Source organism: Orcinus orca, chromosome 11 (genome assembly GCF_937001465.1).
Source record: "Orcinus orca chromosome 11, mOrcOrc1.1, whole genome shotgun sequence".
Classification (NCBI taxonomy): Eukaryota; Metazoa; Chordata; class Mammalia; order Artiodactyla; family Delphinidae; genus Orcinus; species Orcinus orca.
In genome coordinates this window covers 7,182,438-7,202,891 of record NC_064569.1, presented here as the reverse complement: position 1 = coordinate 7,202,891, position 20,454 = coordinate 7,182,438, and the positions used below count along the sequence as shown (strand labels likewise).

Below are 20,454 nucleotides of genomic sequence, written 5' to 3'. Positions count from 1 at the left end.
AAGTGATTCACTTATATATATATATACATTTGTTTTCAGATTCTTTTTTTTTTTTTTTTGCGGTACTCGGGCCTCTCGCTGTTGTGGCCTCTCCCATTGCAGAGCACAGGCTCCGGATGCACAGGCTCAGCAGCCATGGCTCACGGGCCTAGCCGCTCCATGGCATGTGGTATCTTCCCGGACCAGGGCACGAACCGTGTCCCCTGCATCAGCAGGTGGACTCTCAACCACTGCGCCACCAGGGAAGCCCTGTTTTCAGATTCTTTTCCATTATAGGTTATTACAAGATATTGAATATAGTTTTTTGTGCTATATGGTAGGTCCTTGTTTATCTATTTTATATATAGTAATGTATATCTGTTAATCCCAAACTCCTAATTTATCCCTCCTTCCACTCAAGTAGCTTTCTAAGTGCCGGGAATATATCAGAGAACAAATTCTCTCCTCATTATGGAGCATATATTCAGATGTGGCAAGTGGGGGAAGGGAAATACTGATAGCCAGGAAAAAATATGCCAAATAAGTAAGTAAATTATACTGTATGTTAGAAAGTGAAAGTTATATAGATTAAAAGCAACCTTTTATAACTCGCTGAGAAGCTGTCTGAGTTGTGATTTGAAGAGGGTGAGGGAATTAATGTTCAAGACAAAGGAAACAGCTAGTACAGTGGTCCCAAGACAAGACTATGTTTGGTGTACTTGAGGAATAGCAAGGTGGCTAGTATGGGTGAAGATTAATGAGTGGTGAAGGAATTGAAGTAGATTCAGAGAAGTAAGGAGGGCGGTGGTGGTGGGAGCTGGTCAGCCCCCTGCAGACCACTTTAAGTAGTTCAGCTTTTACTCTGAGTGAGATAGAGAGCCTTTGGAGAATTTCAAGTAAATGAATGACATGATCTGATTTAAACTGTAAAAGGTTTACTCTAGCTATCTTGTTTAGAATAGATACTAGGGAGGGGTAAAGGGAGTTAGAAGGCTGAGGCAGGATTTTAGGCATCAGATAATGATGACTCTGACCAGGGTCATTGTAACAGATAGAGATATATTTCTAAAGTAGTGCAAATAGGATTCCCCAAAGAACTGGATATAAGATATGGGAGAAAGAGAGGAAACAAGGACGACTCCAAAAATTTTTGTCAGAAGAACTGAAAGTTGGTGGTGTTTCCATCAAATACATTTACTGTGACAGTGAGTGCTTGCTTTGGCAGAACATATACTAAAATTGGAATGAAACAGAGAAGATTAGCATGGCCCCTGCACAAGGATGACACACAAATTTGTGAAGCATTCCATATTTTTGGTGAAAGACTAGTACTCAGAAAACTATAAAACACTGATGAAAGATATCAAAGGTGACATAAACAGATGGAGAAATATGCCATGTCCTTGGATTGGAGAATCAATATTGTGAAAATGACTATACTACCCAAAGCAATCTACAAATTCAATGCAATCCCTATCAAACTACCAATGGCATTCTTCAGAGAATTAGAACAAAAAATTTTACAATTTGTATGGAAACACAAAAGACCCCAAATAGCCAAAGCCATCTTGAGAATGAAAAACGGAGGTGGAGGAATCAGGCTCCCTGACTTCAAACTATAACACAAAGCTACAGTAATCAAGACAGTATGGCACTGGCACAAAAACAGAAATATAGATCAATGGTACAGGATAGAATGCCCAGAGATAAACCCACACACGTATGGCCACCTAATTTATGACAAAGGAGGCAAGAACATACAATGGAGAAAAGACAGTCTCTTCAATAAGTAGTGCTGGGAAAACTGGACAGCTACATGTAAAAGAATGAAATTAGAACACTCCCTAACACCATACACAAAAATAAACTCCAAATGGATTAAAGACCTAAATGTAAGACCGGACACTATAAAACTCTTAGAGGAAAACATAGGAAAAACACTCTTTGACATAAACCACAGCTCTTTTTTGACCCACCTCCTAGAGTAATGAAAATAATAACAAAAATAAACAAATGGCACCTAATGAAACTTAAAAGCTTTTGCACAACAAAGGAAACCATAAACAAGATGAAAAGACAATGCTCAGAATGGGAGAAAATATTTGCCAATGAAGGAACTGACAAAGGATTAATCTCCAAAATATACAAACAGCTCATGGAGCTCAATATCAAAACAACAAACAACCCAATTAAAAAATGGGCAGAAGGCCTAAATAAACATTTCACCAAAGAAGACATACAGGGCTTCCCTGGTGGCGCAGTGGTTGGGAGTCTGCCTGCCGATGCAGTGGACGCGGGTTCGTGACCCGGTCCGGGAGGATCCCACATGCCGTGGGGCGGCTGGGCCTGTGGGCCTGCGCATCCAGAGCCTGTGCTCCGCAACGGGAGAGACCACAGCGGTGAGAGGCCTGCGTACTGCAAAAAAAAAAAAAAAAAAGAAGACATACAGATGGCCAAGAGGCATATGAAAATCTGCTCAACATTACTAATTATTAGAGAAATGAAAATCAAAACTACAATGAGGTATCATCTCACACTGGTCAGAATGGCCATTATCAAAAAATCTAGGCAATAAATGCTGGAGAGGGTGTGTTGAAAAGGTAACCCTCCTGCACTGTTGGTAGGAATGTAAATTGATACAACCACTATGGAAAACAGTATGGAGGTTCCTTCAAAAACTAAAAACAAAACTACCATATGACCCAGCAATCCCACTACTGGGCATATACCCTGAGAAAACCATAATTCAAAAAGAGTCATGTATGATAATGTTTACTGCAGTTGTACTTACAATAGCCAGGACATGGAAACAACCTAAATGTCCGTTGGCAGATGAATGGATAAAGAAGATGTGGCACATATGTACAATGGAATATTACTCAGCCATAAAAAGAAATGAAAGTGAGTTATTTGTAGTAAGGTGGATGGACCTAGAGTCTGTCATACAGAGCGAAGTAAGTCAGAAAGAGAAAAACAAATACCGTATGCTAATGCATATATATGAAATCTAAAAAAAAATGGTACTGATGAACCAGGAATAATTATGCAGACATAGAGAATGGACTTGAGGACTCAGGGTGGGGAGGGGGAAGCTGGGGTGAAGTGAGAGAAGCATCGACATATACACACTACCAAATGCAAAATAGACAGCTAGTGGGAAGCAGCCACATAGCACAGGGAGATCAGCTCTGTGCTTTGCGATGACCTAGAGGGGTGGGAAAGTGAGGGTGGGAGGGAGGCTCAAGAGAGAGGGCATTTGGGGATATATGTATGCATATGGCCGATTCACTTTGTTGTACAACAGAAACTAACACAGCACTGTGAAGCAATTATACTCCAATAAAGATGTGTTAAAAAAATCTGACAGTGAAAACCTAGAAGCCATATTGGTAACCCATGGACTTTCCCTGTTTACCTCCTGTAATGCCTGGTATTACTTTGGTTAGAAAAGTTCCGCTGAAAACTTTTAATATCAGTTTCAGATTGCCTTCTTTATGGAGTTGGCTGTGCTCAAAGAATTAGAGCTGAGTTTGAATCTGAATTCGAATCGGTCCCCAGAAATACTCCATTCAGAGTTACACAGCAGTCCATTTTGGCACATTTCTTAGTGGCTGTTCGTACTTGTTCTCTAACAATTTTTTCCTAGCATCTAAGTCAAGTTTTTGATCTGGTGGTCAACATAACAGATGTCATTTATCTTGATCATAAAAGCTGTCACACAATAATTACAGTAAATTATTTTTTTGTTCGTTTGTTTAGGGCTTGTTTTTTACCCACTGACCTTTGGTGGTTACTATCTAGGCACTTGTTTCTCTGTGTATTTATAAGTTGAGCTGATTGACAGGTCATGATCTATATGAATGATTCTTCTTTCTTTTTATCCATACTCAGATGATTTTCATGTACCGATCATTGCAGTCAATGTCGAATCTCTCAAAATGTCTTCTTCTCTGACCTAGTTGCTTGGCAGAAAACCTAGGAGTCATCCACACCATTCCATTATCACTCTTATCCATAACCAAGTCTATTTTCTTCTTTATTCTAATATCTGTTAGCTACAGTCTCCTCTCAATGTGCATCACACCTATTTCAACTCATCCTTAACCTTTCTTTCTTGAATTACTTGTGTAGCCAATACAGCAAAAATTACTTATTTAAAAGCCATCTATAGTTACTTCAACATTCTAGGAATTGCAGAAGTCATCTTTAGGGGCTCATTTGTTTGGACAAACCCATTAATGGACCTCTGATTATAAAAGCTAAAGACAAGTAGCTGAAACTAGTAGGAAAGCTCTACAAACAAAGCAAAATAATCATCCTCAATATGTGTCAAGATTATTATTTGGCTAAATTATGATGGATTATTACTATTTTTATTTTTCTTACTCTTTGAAGCCCTGGGACCTGGTAAAGAAGTAATATTAGAGAGAGACATCTGATTTGAGTAGAAACAAGTTCCAGAAACATGACAGAATGTTAGAGGAAGCCCTGTGACAGGGCAAGGTTAACGGACACAAGGGAAAGTACTATCTGAAACTCAATTTTAAGTTTTCAGTTTTGTTTTCCTAATGATTTCTTTAAATCTTTACTTAAGAACTATCTGCAGTAATATTAGGAAGAGACATGGACAAGAGAACAGAAGTAATCCTAAATAAGGGGGAGAGGTAGTTTGAGAGGTGATCAAAAGATGTAAACATCCACTGAAAGTTTGAGAACTTTTAGGCACCGGGACTGAATTCCTTGATAGATCGCAGGGGAAAGTCTCAAATTACAGATGTTTGGGTATTAAAAGGAAAGTTAACTTTAGATGTGTGGGTATTTTGTGCCCACTTGGGATACCCAGCCTGCTTTCAATATTGTTCTTTGTTCTCTTTCTGAGCGATCATTCTGTCTTTCATATGTAACCCTATTTCCCTCTTGACTAACCTCTTTCATTAAATCCCCATTATCTTCCATACAAAGCCAAGACTGCTTGCTTGTCCTTTTCTCCTTAACTTCCAAATGTAAATCCTTCCATATCTTTAGATAACCTATATTTTATTCATCCAAGTTCCTTAGTGTGTCATATTTTCACATGCTTCAGAGTCTTTGCACTAATTATACCTGTGATGGAAAGATTTCCTCCCTTATCTGAGTGACGATTATTGATGCAGTTACAGATTTAGCCCAAGACAGAGCTTTCTTGATCCCCTTTATGTCGAGTTAGGAGATACTTACCATGCTCTCATAGTATCCGTGTACACTGCCATCAAAACCTATGCCAGACTCTGCTGTAGTTGCTGATTTTCTTGTTCATGGTGTCATGTTCATCTATGAATTCATACCAACTATCCCAGATACTAGCATCTACCGGGTGTTCAGTAAATATTTCCTAAGTAATCAAATCAATAAGTTATAGTAGTTAGGGAGCCACATGATGTTATAAAAAATACTCATTTAGGGCTTCCCTGGTGGCACAGTGGTTGAGAGTCGGCCTGCCGATGCAGGGGACACGGGTTTGTGCCCCGGTCCGGGAAGATCCCCATGCCGCGGAGCGGCTGGGCCCATGAGCCATGGCCGCTGAGCCTGCGCGTCCGGAGCCTGTGCTCCACAACGGGAGAGGCCACAACAGTGAGAGGCCCGCGTACTGCAAAAAAAAAAAAAACAAAAAAAAACTCATTTACTTTTAATATAAAAATAAAATAGTATAGATCAGTCATAAATTAAATACAATTCAATTTTTGTTTTATCACTTCAGAGCTTTAAGTATATGCATAGATGTATGTGTACAAATACAAGTATTTTTAGATATTTGTAAAATTTTATCATATTATATCATAATATTCCTGCTTCTCTCACTTATAAAATAGTATGGATTTTCCCAGTCAGTACATAGAAAGTGAATTATTATTTTTAACAGCTACATACAATTCCATTGAATGGATGTTCTAAATTTTATTGACAATTGTCTCTTGTTAGACAATTGCTTATTTGAAAACTCTCACTATCCTAAATGACTATGCATATTTACATTTGCATACTTGTCCTCTTGTTTCCTCTGGATCTATGCCTATGAGTGAATTCGTAAATATCTTGGACTTAAGTGTTTAATAGTAAACATGGGGAAAGTCTGTGCTGTGTACATTTTGTACCCTTCTTATGGATATAAAAGGCTGAGGTTTTCTGCAAGTAACTGGGTGTGATGTTCCTGGTTTTTGCAACAGCTGCTTTCAGAAAGGGAAGAACATTACACTGTTTCGAAAAGAATCCATTTATGAAAACATTCCTCTCTATGCTGACAAAATACAAAGCAACTTTACCAGAATGAACATAGCTCACATACCACTTTTGGAATTCAACAGGAAGAATAATTTTGGTTGTCACCTAACTTACTACTCTTTTCTTTTTTCTAGAAAGAATAAGAGAAATGATTCGTTTTACCATAAATAAGTGACAACATCCTTACACTGGGAACATTAACAATAAAAAAAGATACAAATATCTCAGAACCCCACCAAGTTATATTTGCCCACTTGTACTGGCACCTTATTAAGGATTTAAGTTTTGCTTGAAGTTCAAATTTTCCCTTCTTTCCAATTTCTTCATCCCAAATGCAAGTTTCTGGCCTCTGGGACTATGTTCTTCATGATGGAAAGGCATTGTATGATTTGCTTTCCCTTAAGGATTTCTGGGATCTCTTGACAAAGAGTTCAAAGAGTTTTCTAACTCTGAGGTAGGATATGCTTAAATGGAAAGGAAAGTGGGCATGCAGTAAAAATGTCACTGTGTCAATCCTTGTTCTTCTACATAATAAACAATGTTGGGTAAACCATTTAACTTATTTAAGCCTCAGTATTCTTATCTGCAAGATGAAGAAATTATTAATTATTTCACAAGGTAGCGGGCAAGAGTAAATGAAATGTACAGCACATTACCTGAGTAAAGAATGAGTCATTTGTGACTGTTAGCAGACGAGATTAGCTTGCCTTTCACAAAAGCCTTAGTTTCCTTCTCTTTGTTCTTTTGATGTCAGGATTCAATATTTAGTATTCCTCTTTGTCCCTGGGAATAGGTTTTCCTTCCTCATGTTCAATATCTGATTTTTAGACTAACTTGTCCTTAATTTTAAAAGAAGAAGTCTAATTCTTTCCAATTTTGATACCCATTTCCCAGACCTTATGATTTTGCGGAAAGGAAAAAGACTTCTGCAACGTCTGCTTTCTCTTCTGGATATCCTATTCTGCAGCCCCCTCATACTGGCAGTCCTGCTATTTTGTGCATGTATAACAGCACCAGCAAATTTTAATAAACCAAAGGAAGTGCCCTCTTTCCTGCATTCTTGCCTAATGGCTACAACTGGACTCTACTCCTGCCTCATATCCTATGTTTCTGTTTTTAACACTCAAGGGGACGCTTGCACTGTCCTGTGTCCTAATCCTCTCTCATTTGGTCAACCTGCTATTTCCCCCCCACTTTGATCATTCTTATACCTTCACTATTTATTGGACCTAACTTTAAAATGACCTGCTTTTATAGCCTGCTTTTGTATTCTTTTAAATTTAAATCGTATATGCCTGAGTTTATTATTGTGTGCAACCTGACCACAAAATAATCCAGCTGTGAAAGCCAAAGCATCCAGCTCGGAAGACACTTTTAGAAATGCAGTGAGGGGCTTCCCTGGTGGTGCAGTGGTTGGGAGTCCGCCTGCCGATGCAGGGGACACGGGTTCGTGCCCCGGTCTGGGAGGATCCCACATGCCGCGGAGCGGCTAGGTCCGTGAGCCATGGCTGCGAAGCCTGCGCGTCCGGAGCCTGTGCTCCGCAACGGGAGAGGCCACAACAGTGAGAGGCCCGCGTACCGCAAACAACAAAAAAAAAGAAATGCAGTGAAATTCTACTATCTGGGAGGGTCTCTGGGGTCAACTTCTAATAGAATAATATCCTCAGCATAAATATTTTCCATTTTATTACTTATGTACTCATGTAATTAGTTAAAATAGGGTTATCTTACATTATTGGACTGGTATTTGTTTTGAACCTCCAAGTAGAGTATCAAGAGCAGAGTTAATAAGTTCTGCTTTTTGAATGCTCTCATAAAACTTTCTTTTGGTAACTCTCTAAGTTCTAAATTAGATAGTAAATTCTTCGAGGGCAGGGATCATATTTATTTTTATTTTGCACTTATGACAGACTCTGGCATACGCTGAGCTGCATTAGCTAAATTACATGGACTAATAGATCCATTAAATGAAAATTTTCTCCATGGTATACTCAGACATTATCTTAGAACAAGACTCAAATGAGAGACTGTATAAAAAAAACCTTTTAAACAAAATATTTTGAAACTACAATATATTCTTTTATTCATTTACTCAGTAAACATATTTTCATTTCGTGCCCAGTATTATGTGCCAGGCTCAAAAAAATTACTTACATTGGAGTGGTTTTTAGCTTTATCCTGTGACTTGTTTTGTTAAACTAAACTTTGTTTTTGATAATTTATCCTAAGATTCATATTCTACATGTCTATTGATATTTTTCTATCTCTTGCAATTTTCCTTATGGGCCTTAACGACACAGTTTTACCTAGTATTTCATTCCCAAATCTTGGCATTTTTAGAACTATGTTTTTCTTTACCTTTCCTGGGAGTTCCACATGCTATTACCTATTTATTTGGTAAAGAAATTTCTGCTAGATTGATTATTAACAGATCTTAACGAGCTCATATGCAATTACTCTCTGATATGGTGTTTGCGTTTTTGTCTAAGAATCATCTCATTAAGTTTTTTCACCATAATAGTTCATAATTCAGATACAGTTTTCCCCTAGGTCGAGTTGCTTTCTGTGCATACATATTTTACTCTTATGTTTGAAGAAGTAAATTTTTGATACATATTTCAATAATCCTTTGATCCAGTTGGTTAAATTTTATAAATATCTTCTCACCCAAAGGTGAAATTTTCAACATCTGAAAGTAATTCTAGTAAAAACTGTTGAAATGTATTTCTTACATAGTCATAAAGTAAATTGTAGGAAATGCTTTGGCAAAAAGTGACTAGAAGATAGAAATTCATGTATGATTGGAAAACTTTTGAAAGGGGCTGAAATCAGAGAAAAATCAAATAAAAATCAGTGGAACTATTTTTCTAAATGAAAAATAAAAGTAAACAGTCAAAACATTCTAGAATATGTTTCTCACGTACTGAGAACTAAGATTTACAGTGTTGCAATGCCAAGTATAAACCTCAAATATGCAGGAAGATTTACAAAGGTGTTTTTTAAGATGCAAGAAACTTGAATGAACTTTCAGGTACTGTAGCAGAATAGCAGGGCTCACACTTCTCCTTTCTCATCTTATCAGTTCAACCGAGAAGGTCCTGAATTCAAACTCATGTTGACTGTGATTCCCTTTACTTTTCAGAAAAGGGGATCGGTTAAATCCATAAATCATTTCTTGTTTCTTGGAGACATATATGCATGTGCTATGTCAGTAGAGTACTGAAATTAACAACCCTGTAGGGCTTTCATCTGCGCTACATTGCTGTTTTTTTCTCTGCACTTGTCTAGTGTCCAGTTAAGTAAAAAAATTATCTTTCTTGTCTAATTTCTAAGACAATACAAGTTGAACTTTTTTATGTTCCTTCAAGATACATATTATTCCTGGTTTTGAAACCACTAACCCTTAACTCTCCTTTCAGTCAAACTTTTACTGTATCTGTTCCTGGAAATTGCAGTGGCCAGTTGCACAAGAAGAGAATTGTCATCTATCACATTTCTTTAGAACATTTTCACAGGGGCTAGAAGCAAATATTTACACAATGGTGTGGTGAAAAAAAAAAAAAGTGGGATGGGAATAATGGGAAGTGGCCCCTTTCTTGTAGGATTGCGGTGTAATTGCTTCTGAGATGAGTAAGAATGATGAATCGTTACACAATGGTGGGGAAGTTCTGAGTGGGTGACCCAGAGAGACATTGTCGTTGGATTTTGTTCTGCTCCAGCTTATCTCCCCTGGCTGTGATCACTGCTGAAAAAAATGAACAGATAGGAACCATTGAAAATGATCTCAGTCCTCACCTGGGCCCTCAGTTCTGTCATTAGGCTCATTCTACCACAATCTGTGCTACGTCACTTTCTCACATTTCACAGAAAAAAAAAAAAAAATCACTTCACGGAAGTGCTTCTCACCAAATTCCTTATTGACCTCTACATCACAAATCAAAAAACTCTTGCCAGTCCTCATTTTATTTGATATGTCAACATTATTTGACACATGGACTATTTTCTTTTTGTTTGTTTGTTTCTAATATTTTCTTGGGTATAGTGTTTCATTCTCCAGGATTTTCTCGTATATACCTGAGCATTTCTCCTCTTTGTTTTTTTCAAAACATTTTCTGCTTTATTTAACCACTCCATACTGGAGTTTCTTGTATGTTCATCATTACCCATACTCTCGTGGTAAGTGACCTGTTTGATTTCTGTGTCTTCAGTTGCCATCCGCATACTCCCAAGCTTACATCTCCAGTCCAGATTTCTCCTCCCTGATTCTTAATTGCACATGTATTGTTTACTCATTGCCTCCTCTTGGATGTTTCAAAGAGATTTCAAATGTCACACGCCCCGTTTTGAACTTGCTACCTTTCATTCCAAATCTGTCCTTTTTCCATCCAGTGTCTTTATCATAGTTAATGATAACCTTATCTGTTGTGCAATCCATAATCTTGAATTCTTTCACCCCTTCATCATCAATCATCAAAGTCTATCTTTTAGACTACCAGAATGTATTTTGCCCATATCCACGTGTTTTCTTTTCCCTCTATTCTTGGATCTCAAGAAGACATAATAGAATCACTGATATCCTTGAGCTGTGGCACACCGTCATTATCTGTACATGAGTACACCTTATTTAGTTAGTCAGTCAGTCGTTTATTTCTAGGCATAATGAAATGTTGTTGAACCCACCACTACATCCAACATCCATCCCACATGTCATTTATTACTGAGCATCATTAAAGCCTCCTATCTTGCATTATTACATCTACTTTTGCCCTTTTGCAAGCTCTTTTTATAATGTGGCCAGAGTAATTGTTGAAAATAGAAATTTGACCGTATTACTGTCTTGTTGGCTACCACTCAGGATATTCTTTATGCCCTTAAGAAAAAGCTCTTAACATGGCTTTGAGTATTCTGGGAGATCGTCCCTGCCCTGCCTCTAAACTCATCAAATGCCAATCTCATCCTCAGTTTCTGTGTTGCAGCCATACTGCATTTGTAACTCCTTCAATGAAACAGTCTATTTCTTACCTCATGAACTAGAAACATGCTTTCCCTTCTGCCTGGAGAACCTTCTGCTCTCTTACGGTAGCTATATAACTCATCCTTCAGAGCTCACCTTATAGGACAGTTTCCCTAGGATGTCATACAAACCCTCTAGAATTGGTTGTAAGAGGTTAAGTCCACTTGCTATGTTCTTGCTCTCTGTATCACATAGAACAATTTATTTGCTTATGTTTATGTCTACCATCCCTCCTAGACTATATGCTCAATGAAATGAGATGCCTTGAATGAATGAATTCCTAATGTATCCCAAGAAACTAACAGTATTTAATACAAGTAGACATTTAAATATATTTGTTTATTAAATGCAAAAATATAAAATATGGAGTGGAAACCATATTGTATTGAGTTCAACTGGATGAAAGGAAAAGCAAATTGTGAACAAAAACTGCTTTCTCACAAAGAACTCTTAAAAAGGAAAAGCTGGAATTGCAAGTCTTTGCTGAAGAATTTGGGAAACTCAAATATCAAATGCTGAGGAATGTCAAGTACGAACATGAAATCTCAGCTACCAGGAATAGATCAGAGTCTAGAGTTAAAGCAAAGAGTTTATATTACAGGATGTGTGGTGGGAAAAGAGCAAGAAAAGATTGAGAACAAGAAGAAAGGTCAGTGTCAGATTATCCATAAAGTATTCAATAATTGCTGTGTACAAAAAGTGTAGTTGTGTTTGACTAGCTTAAAGAACAAATGCAAGGCTAAGCAAATGATAATTTTCAAGGGGATAGTGAACATGGAGGGGCATCCATAACATAACTTGGTAGAGAAAAATAATTTATACTCAATATGGGTGTAATCTAGGCCAGCTGTAAACCATAAAAGTGTGATATTAGGTAGGTTAGCCATAGCAATTGTTGGATGGAGTAGAGAGAAAGATAAGCAGTCTGTGGCTGGTGATAAAATGGTACAAAGATAACATATTGCTTTTGTCTCATAAATATCTGTTGGAAGGCAGGACCCCCAGTTTTGAAGCACTCATTGATTTGGAGAGGAAGTGAAGACAGTAAGTGAAGCACAAGTGGATCATCTGGAACAAATTACTGGAATTGTTACATGACAAAAACTATCACAAAGCATGAACAATAGTAGAAGTCCATTTACTAGAATTGGGGGAAAAGAAAATCGGTGTATGATGGAATCAAAGCCAACTATTTGTCAATAAGCAGCCTGTAATGAACTATTTGTACACAACAAGCATCACATTATGCCACCATCCACACTTTATATGTTCAATGTAAATGATGAGTTTACAAGTGTGAAGCTTAAATTTGTACTTAATGTGCTAGAATATTAGGGAAAATAATCTGAGAAAAATGACGATATTGAGTTAATTAAGGTGAAGAGCACAAAGGAATCAGAACACATTGCACTCTGGGGTTTTGACGGGGAAAAAAAATCAGATATGAGGGGCAAAGAACTTTCCAGAAAAGTTGAAAAATAATAGTTGAAGAATTTGAAACCAAGAGAGTCCTGGCACTCTATCACAAAGGATAGCTAGGTCTAGATGACCATTCTCCATGAACTGCAACAGAAGACTAGATAATTAATGGACTGTTTATTCAGTGATTGGTAGCGCCTAAAAAAAGAAAAATTGATCAGCATTACAAAGAGACTATAACTCAGGCAAATTAGAAAGAGAACACAGATATTCTCAACAATTGGGTGGTGGAAAGCTGAGTAAGGCATGGGTGTGTTCCATGATTTGTATAATAATACTATAAATCTGCAATTTGTATGTAGAGATTTTTTAAAACAGCAATACAGAAGTTTATTTCATTGTAAAAACACTAGGTGATCTAACAAAGCTAATTACTTCATTTAGAGAAGGAATAAATGGGAGAAAGGACACAAGGACTTTGCTAACAAGCCCAAAATCTGTTCCAAAATCCAAAATGAGTTCCAAAATCTGGTACCACCTGTTTCTGTATTCCTGTTCCTTCTTCCTTTTGCCATGCACAAGCCCATATAAAAATATACAAGTTTTCCTACCAAATTATCTTCTAACTTTCAGGTCCACTCAAAATTTTTCACATCTTCAGTTTTCCCCAAAATGGTTCTCATTGAAGGGTTTGCCTTGCACCATGTATTGCTGTAAACCTGAAAGATGGGGCCAATGCTAGAGTTTTCCCTTTTCTTTATCCTCCATCAAAAAGCATTCACTGCGACTTCTCTGTTGGTGCAGTGGTTAAGAATCTGCCTGCCAATGGAGGGGACGCGGGTCCGAGCCCTGGTCCGGGAAGATCACACATGCCGCAAAGCAACTAATCCCGTGCGCCACAACTACTGAAGCCTGCGCGCCTCTTGCAGAACAACTAAGCCTGTGGGCCGCAACTATTGAAGGCTGCGCGCCTAGAGCCCATGCTCCACAAGAGAAGCCACCACAATGAGAAGCCCGCGCACCGCAACAAAGACCCAATGCAGCCAAAAATAAATTAATTTTTTAAAAAGCTCACTAAGATTTTTTTTTTTGAACATCTTTATTGGGGTATAATTGCTTTACAATGGTGTGTTAGTTTCTGCTTTACAACAAAGTGAATCAGCCATACATATACACATGTTCCCATATCTCCTCCCTCTTGCGTCTCCCTCCCTCCCACCTTCCCCATCCCACCCCTCCAGGCGGTCACAAAGCACCCTGTGCATATTTAAAGTTTTTTTTTTTTTTGATCAACAGGTGTGTACCTGTGAAACTATCAACGCAATCAAGACAATGAACATATCAATTACCCTCCGAAAGTTGTGTCATTTTTATCCCTTGGTGTAATCCCTCCTTTTCACCCTTCCCAATCTATCCCTAAGCAACCACTCCTTCCAGTCACAATAGATTAGTTTGCATTTTGCAGAATTCTATATAAATAAGATCGCAAAGTATAAGATTCATGGCTGTTGTAACACATATCAACAGTTCATTCCTTTGTAATGCTGAGTCGTAGTCCCACTGTTCGTTTACCCATTTACCAGTTGAAGGACATTTGGTTTGTTTCTAGTTTTTGTCCATTACAAATAAAAGTGGTGCAAACATTCATGTACAAGTCGCTAAATGGATATATGTTACCATTTTTCTTAAGTAAAACGTTAGAAGTTTGTTTAGTGTTCAAAAAATAATTGCCAAATTATTTTTGAAAGTGCGTACGTCATTTAAATTCCATTAAGACTGTAGTATCTAGGAATCCTTTGTCTAGCCTAAGGTCACGAAGATTTTCTCCTGTTTTCTTTTTAAAGTTGTGTAGTTTTAGGTTTCATATTTATGTCTGTGATCCCTTTTAAGTTAATTTTTGTATATGGCTTAAGGATTGAAATTTACATTACTGCATATGGATAGCCTATTGTTCAACACCATTTGTTGACAATATTATATACTTTGTCAAAAATCAGTCATCCATATATGTGTTGGTTATGCTAATACAACAGTGTCTTCATTATGGCAGCTCTATAAATAAGTCTCGAAATAGGCTAGTGTTAATCCTCCAACGTGTTCATCACTTTCAGATTTGTTATGGCTATTCTAGACCCTTTGCAGTTCCAAATAAAATTTAAAATCAATTTTCCAGTTTTTATGAAAAAATACCCACTGGGATATTGGTTCCGGTTACACTGAATTTAGAAATCAAATTGTGAAGCATTGAAATCTTAATAATATCTTCTAACCCAAGAATGCAGTATACCTCTCAAATTATTTAAGTCTTCTTTAATTTCTTTCAGGAATATTGTGTAGTTTAGAGTGTATAGGACTTTCACATTTTTGGTCGAATTTATTCCTAAATATTTTGTATAATTTTGATACTACTACAAATGGAATTTATTTTTTCAATTTCAATTTCTGATTTTTTTTGTTGCTTGATTTTTGTATATTGATCATGTATCCTGCAGCCCTGCTAAACTCAATTACTAGTTCTAGTAGTCTTTTTGTAGATTCTATTATATTAGATTGTAATCGTCCTACACAGACGATTGTGTCATCTGCAAAACAAGACTGTTTTACTTCCTTTTCAATATGGATGCTTTTATCTCTTTACCTTGACTGATTGTACTGGTTAGTATCTCCAGTACCATGTTGAATAGAAATGATTAAAATGAACGTTTTTGTCTTTTGATCTTAAGGAGAAAGCATTCAGTCTTTCAGCATTAAGTATGATTTTAGCTGTAGGTTTTTCATAGGTGCCCTTTATGTACCTAGTTCACTAAGAGTTTTTATTGTGAATTGATATAACACTTTGTGAAAGGCTTTTTTACATCTATCAAGTTGATTGAATTATTTTTCTGTTTAAGTGTCTTAATATAATGAGTTGTGTATAATGATTTTTGAATGTTAAATTAACCTTACATCTGGGATGAACCCTGCTTGGTCATGATATATTATCATTTTATATATTGTTAGATTTTATTTGCTAACGTTTTGTTTAGAGTTTTGCATATATGTTTTCGAGAGATATTCATATGTAATTTTCCTTCCTTATAACGTCTTTTCTGGTTTTGATATCAAGTCATGTTGGCCTCATAGAACATGTAGGAATGTAGTCACTACTTTTTATTTTCTGGAAATGTTTGTTTAGAATTTTTTTTTTCCTTAAATGTTTCTTAGAATTTACCAGTGAAGCCAATGGGAATTGGAATATTCATTGTGGGAAGATTTTTAGTAATTTTAATGCATATACATATATATGTATTAGATGTAAGTTTATATTTTTTCAGGTTGTTTCTTCTTCAGTGGTTTTTTTGTAGTTTGTGCTTTTTAAGGAATTTGTCCATTTGATATAAACTGTCAATTTATTGGCAAAGAGTATTTATACTAATTTATACTATACCCTTACTTTCATTTAATTCTGTAGAATTTCCAGTGATTCCCATTCTTAATATTGGCAATTTGTGCCTTTCTTTTTCCTAATCAGGCTAGTTTTAGTTTTAACCATTTTTTGCACATCCTCAGAGAACCAGGTTTGGGTTTCATTTATATTCTCTATTTTTCTGTTCTTTATTTCATTGATTTCAGCTTTGATTTTTAGTAATTTCTAACTTCTACTTACTGGGTTGAATTTTCTCTTCTTTTTCTGGTTTCTTAAATTGATGCCATTAATTGAGACCTTTCTTCTTTTTTAATGTAGGTGTTTAGTGTCATAAATTTCCCATTAAGTACTGTTTTAGTGACATCCCACAAATTTTGATGTGTTGTATTTTCATTTTTATTCATTCCTAAATATTTTTTAATTTCTGTTTTGATTTTTTCTTTTTGAATCCAACAGCACATTAAAAGAATCATACACCATAATCATGTGGGGTTTATCCCAGGGATGCAAGGATTCTTCAGTATACGCAAATCAATCAATGTGATACACCATATTAACAAACTGAAGAATAAAAACCATAGGATCATCTCAATAGATGCAGAAAAAGCTTTTGACAAAGTTCAGCACCCATTTATGATAAAAAAAAAAACAACCCTCCAGAAAGTAGGCATAGAGGGAACTTACCTCAACATAATAAATGTCACATATGACAAACCCACAGCCAACATTGTTCTCAATGGTGAAAAACTGAAAACATTTCCACTAAGATCAGGAACAAGACAAGGTTGTCCACTGTCACCACTATTATTCAACATAGTTTTGGAAGTTTTAGCCACAGCAATCAGAGAAGAAAATGAAATAAAAGGAATCCAAATCAGAAAAGAAGAAGTAAAGCAGTCACTATTTACAGATGACATGATACTATACATAGAGAATCCTAAAGATGCTACCAGAAAACTACTAGAGCTAATCAATGAATTTGGTCAAGTAGCAGGATACAAAATTAATGCACAGAGGGCTTCCCTGGTGGCGTGGTGGTTGAGAGTCCACCTGCCGATGCAGGGGACACGGGTTCGTGCCCCGGTCCAGGAAGATCCCACATGCCGCGGAGTGGCTGGGCCCATGAGCCATGTCCGCTGAGCCTGCGCGTCCGGAGCCTGTGCTCCACAACGGGAGAGGCCACAACAGTGAGAGGCCTGCGTACCACGAAAAAAAAAATCAATGCACAGAAATCTCTTGTATTCCTATACACTAATGATGAAAAATCTGAAAGAGAAATTAAGGAAACACTCCCATTTACCACTGCAATGAAAAGAATAAAATACCTAGGAATAAACCTACCTAAGGAGACAAAAGACCTGTATGCAGAAAACTATAAGACACTCCTGAAAGAAATCAGTGACGATACAAACAGATGGAGAGATATACCATGCTCTTGGATTGGAAGAATCAACATTGTGAAAATGACTATACTAGCCAAAGCAGTCTACAGATTCAATGCAATCCCTATCAAACTACCAATGGCATTTTTCACAGAACTAGAACAAAAAAATTCACAATTTGTCTGGAAGAACAAAAGACGCCAAATAGCCAAAGCAATCTTGAGAAAGAAAAACAGAGCTGGAGGAATCATGCTTCCTGATTTCAGACTATACTAAAAAGCTACAGTAATCAAGAGAGTATGGTACTGCAACAAAAACAGAAATGTAGATCAATGGAACAGGATAGAAATCCCAGAGATAAACCCATGCACCTATGGTCACCTTATTTTTGATAAAGGAGGCAAGAATATACAATGGATAAAAGACAACCTCTTCAATAAGTGGTGCTGGGAAAACTGGACAGCTACATGTAAAAGAATGAAATTCGAACACTTCCTAACACCATACACAAAAATAAACTCAAAATGGATTTCTTCTTTGACCACTGGATTATTAAAAGTGAGCTATTTTGGCTTCCAAATATTTGAGGTTTTCCAAAGATATTACTGTTATTGATTTCTACTCCCATGTGATCAGAGAAGATATTTTGTGTGATTGGAATTACTTTAATTTGTTGAGAATTTATTTATGCCCCCAAACCTTATCTATCTTAGGAAGTGTTCTGTAGGCACTTGAAAAGAATGTAAGTTCTGTTGTTATAGGAAGAAATATTCTATATATGTTGTTCAGGTTATGTTGATTGATAGTGTTGTTCAGTTCTATTCCTACTGATTTTCTTCCTACTTGTTTTACAAATTGTTGAGAGAGATTTTGAAACCTCCTACTATAATTCTGGATTTTCTGTTTCTCCTTGCAGTTTTGTAAGTTTTTGCTTCATGGATTTTGAAGCTCTGACATTAATTTCACAAACATTTAGGATTGATATGTACTCTTGATAAATGCACCATTTATCATTATGAAATGATTTTCCTTATTTCTGGACATATTTATTCTCTGAAATCACTTTGTGCTAATTTTAACATAGTCACTCTGTCTTCCTTTAAATTGGTGTTAGCATGGCATGTCTTTTTCCAACCTTTTACTTTTATTCTACTTTTTCTTTATATTATTTAGACATTATATAGTTGAATTTTGATTTTTAATCCAGTCTGCCAATTTCAGCCTTTTAATTGGGTGTGCTCTATTTACATTTAATGTGATTATAGATACAGTTGGGTACAAATCTACTATCTTGCTCTTTATTTTCTACTTCTCCAATCTATTCTTTGTTCATTTTACCTCTCTTTTATACCTTCTTTTGGATTAATTAAATACTTTTTATGATCTCATATTATCTACTTTATTGGCTTATTAGCTGTAACTCTTTGTTTTATTATCTTAGTGGCTGCTTTAGGTTTATAGTATACGATTTTAGCTCACCATAGTCTGCCTTTGACTACTTTACATAGAGTAAATAAACTTTATAATAATATTCTTTCATTTGTGTTTTCACCCTTTGTGTTATTATTTTCATACATTTTCCTTTTACATTGTTATAAGCTCACCTTGTATAGCTGTTATTCTTGTTTAAACAATCAATTATTTTAAAAATATGATAAAAACCACATATTTACCTATGTAGTTACCATTTCTGGTGCTCTACATTCCTTGTGTTGAACCGTATTTCTATCTAATACCATTTTTATTCTGCCTGAAAGACTTCCATTAACATTTCTTGTGGTGTGGGTCTACTGGTGATGAATTATTTCAGCTTTTTAAAGTGAAACAAAAAAATCTTAAAATTTGTATGGAAACACAAAAGACCCCGAATAGCCAAAGCAATCTTGAGAAAGAAAAATGCAGCTGGAGGAATCAGGCTCCCTGACTTCAGACTATACTATAAAGCTACTGTAATCAAAACAGTATGGTACTGGTACAAAAACAAGAAATGTAGATCAATGGAACAGGACAGAAAGCCCAGAAATAAGCCCACACACCTATGATCAAGTAATCTATGACAAAGGAGGCAAAATTATACAATGGAGAAAAGACAGTCTCTTTAATAAGTGGTGCTGGGAAAACTGGACAGCTTTGTAAAAGAATAAAATTGGAATGCAACTTCTTAACACATTGATTGAAAGTCTTACCTGAGCAGGTAACTTCTTATAAAAGAATAAAATTAGAACACTAACACCATATATAAAAAATAAACTCAAAATTGATTAAAGACCTACATGTAAGACTGGATACTATAAAACTCTTAGAGAAAAACGTAGGCAGAACACTCTTTGATATAAATTGCAACAATATCTTCTTTGATCCATCTCCTAGAATAATGGAAATAAAAACATAAACTAATGGGACCTAATTAAAAGCTTTTGAACAGCCAAGGAAACCATCAACAAAACATAAAGGCAACCTACTGAATGGGAGAAAATATTTGCAAATAATATGACCACCAAGGGGTTAATATCCAAAATATATAAACAGCTCATGCAGCTCAACATAAAAAAAAAACATAAAAAACCCTGATTTAAAAATGGGCAGAAGACCTAAGTAGACATTTCTCCAAAGAAGACATACAGATGGCCAACAAGCACATGAAAAGATGCTCAACTTTACTAATTATTAGAGAAATGCAAATTAAAATCACAATGAAATATCACCTCACACCAGTCAGAATGGTCATCATCAAAAAATCTACAGACAATAAATGCTGAAGAAGGTGTGGAGAAAGGGAACCCTCCTACACTGTTGGTGGGAATGTAAATTGGTACAGCCACTATGGAGAACAGTATGGAGGTTCCTTAAAAAAACAGAGCCACCATGATCCAGCAATCCCACTCCTGGGCATATATCTGGAGAAAACCATGGTTCAAAAGGATACATGCACCCCAATATTCATTGCAATACTGTTTACAATAGCCAAGACATGGAAGCAACCTAAGTGTCCACCA

General features: G+C 36.3%; 1 non-coding gene across 1 annotated transcript; it reads left to right on the top strand.

The window, feature by feature from the left end:
• Nucleotides 1-1,188: 1,188 nt before the first annotated feature.
• Nucleotides 1,189-1,295, top strand: LOC117196345 (U6 spliceosomal RNA). Its single transcript, XR_004476493.1, has one exon. It is a non-coding gene; the product is annotated as a U6 spliceosomal RNA (small nuclear RNA).
• Nucleotides 1,296-20,454: the final 19,159 nt, after the last annotated feature.